Genomic DNA, 2,676 nt, shown 5'->3' on the forward strand with positions numbered 1-2,676 from the left:
CCCCCCACCAGTTGTCCCTGAACTTATATATATATATACACACACACACACACACACCCATAAACAGCATAGTTTACCTGCCTGTGAAAACTATCCCGCTGTAATTGCGTCATGAGACCCTAAGCAACAGGAGCCCACCGGGGGCCTCTGGCACTTTGAGCGCTCTGAGCACTGAGCTGTGAGCACTCTACAGCTCACGTCTGCTGCATGGTCCGTGCCTGACTTATTTCCCCCTTTTGACGCCCCCATAATCCGCATAAAGCACCAACTCTCCAAAAACAAAAACAAAATACACAACAAACAACCAACACACAAACAAGTATAAAACAACATGCAAAAACACCCCTCAGCCAATGCAAACGAAATAAACAGCAAAGATAAACCCCCAAAATAAATAAAGGCAAAACCAATCCAAAGAAAGAAAAAGACAACGAAAAACACGTACACACAAACAACTCAAAGAAAGAAACCCTTGAAAACAACAACAACAAAAACAACAACAACAACAACACCAAACACAAACACACGTAAACTTCCCAGAGGTCATGAGAAAGGAATTAGGTGCAAATCCTTACAGCCGGCTATACGCCCGTTTAATATATACAAAACTTACAACGAGACATTTTATCCGCATTATACAGAGAGCAGTTTCTGTTAAGCCTTTGCTTGGGGAGAGAAAAATAACCCTTTAAAAAAGCAAAGGGACAAAGCTGTAGAGGCAGGAACAGTCCACCTTCACAATCCACAATACGTTATTTGATATTCAAAACGTCACACCCCTCTCTGTTCTTTGTCTCCTCTCCCTCAAACTAGTGCTGGGCGGCTAGGTTCTTGAAATTGAAAGCTAGGAATCGTAGGAATCGACTCCGAACCCAATTACTTATTTTCTAAAGATGTAATTTCTTCCGGTGGTTACCTGGTTGGCTTCAAACATCTTCAGGATTAAGGATAACCCTGATTTAGGAACACTACGAAGCATCAACTTTTATTTTTCAAAAATATATTTTAAAAAAAAGATTTTTATGATTAAAGTAACTGGTTACCGTTGGTTTACGTAAAAGAGGAGTTGGAACTTTTCTTCCGTAGCTAGCATTAATCGTGGGAATCGGTTCCGGAATCGATCCTTCGCCCAGCTCTACCTCAAACCAAGCTCCCCAAAACACACTGGCAGGTCCCCAAAATACGGCGGATCATGCAACAAAATAGAAAAATGTACATACATGCATTTTCCTTACCACAGCTAAAAGATTGAAAAGATATCGAAACTGATAAATAAATACATCCTTTGTTTATTTTTATTGACAGTTTTCGAGCACTAGCAATACACATGAGTCATGTAAGTGTCAAAGATTAGTTTTAGTTTTAGTAAGATTATAGCGGCACTTGCAACAGAATAAGGTCATATAAGTGCCGAAGATTAGAGGTGTTACAAGAGAGTAACAAACGCAAAAAAGAAGGAGGAGAGATCCGGACGATAGATGTTTGATAGGAAAGAAGGAGCAAACCACATCAGAGCGCCCGCCAACCACCCACAGTGTCAAATATTAGAGGTGTTACTGGGGGTGAATATACAGAGAATAGAAATAAAGATAAGGACGATAATATATGTTTGATAGGACAGAAGGAGCAAACAACACCTGAGTCCCCGCTAACCACCCACACTGTTAAAAGACTGTAACAATATCGACATTGATAAGTATATTATAGAGTCTGAGTTTGTCATTTCATCAGGAAACAGAGACGGGCATATCTTGATCTGGGTGACTTTCAGTTGGTTCGAGTTTGGGTACAAAGCACTAGAACTTGAACTAAAACAGGCAAAAAGCAAAGAGAAACTAGATAGGAAAAGAGTCACAGCCTAATAATTTTATTTAAATGAAGCATTTAGTAAACATAAGTATCTAATTAGTCCCGTGTAACATGCAAAAGAGTGTATGGGTAATAAATGTGAACACTGTCCAGAATTTTAGAAAGTTGGTGCAGTGGTAAATACATGATTTACAATTCTGAAGTGCTTCACTTACACGATCTGAAATTGGTCGCTTTTAAGGACAAGCGGGTTAACCCAGATTTCGGGGGTTTCCAGAAATCTTGACCTTCACCAAAAGTGGGCATTGCCCTACCTATAGGATAAGTTTGGTTTTATTGGTGTGTATATTTTTTTGGTTATAGAGAAAAAGCCCCTCGTCTTAAAAAAAAACTGAACGAGGTGCAAAAACTTTACCTTCGATTTTCTCAAAACAGCATTTTTCGGGAGAGCCCCCTTGAGTTTAAAAGCTACCAATAGTCTTCCTATACTGTTTATGAGAGCCACAGTTGCTGCCTTAAGCCTCACTATCAACAGTCCGGCGCGCACTTTGTCCCATCCCCCAGCTCTGTGGACTAACATGGGACACCATACCCTTGTCGTCAGGCGGGGAGGGGGGGGGTGAGTTCACCTGCCTGTCACCTGCGCCATCGGAGACCACCACGGGACATCTGCAGCTGACCAAGGGCCGAGGAATCCCACACGGCTAGCTGACAGTGACAGTAGTGGTACATAAGTGGCAGAGTATTAGCATCAGGTTCCTATTTTTAACCAAATCTCGACCTTGAGCATGAGGAATTAGTTTTGTTTTAAAGTGGACATTTAACGTCCCCTTAGACAAGCCTGGCCTGCTCGTAGTTGCACCCCCC

The sequence above is a fragment of the Aplysia californica genome, unplaced genomic scaffold (assembly GCF_000002075.1).
Source record: "Aplysia californica isolate F4 #8 unplaced genomic scaffold, AplCal3.0 scaffold00244, whole genome shotgun sequence".
In the NCBI taxonomy this organism is placed as follows: domain Eukaryota; kingdom Metazoa; phylum Mollusca; class Gastropoda; order Aplysiida; family Aplysiidae; genus Aplysia; species Aplysia californica.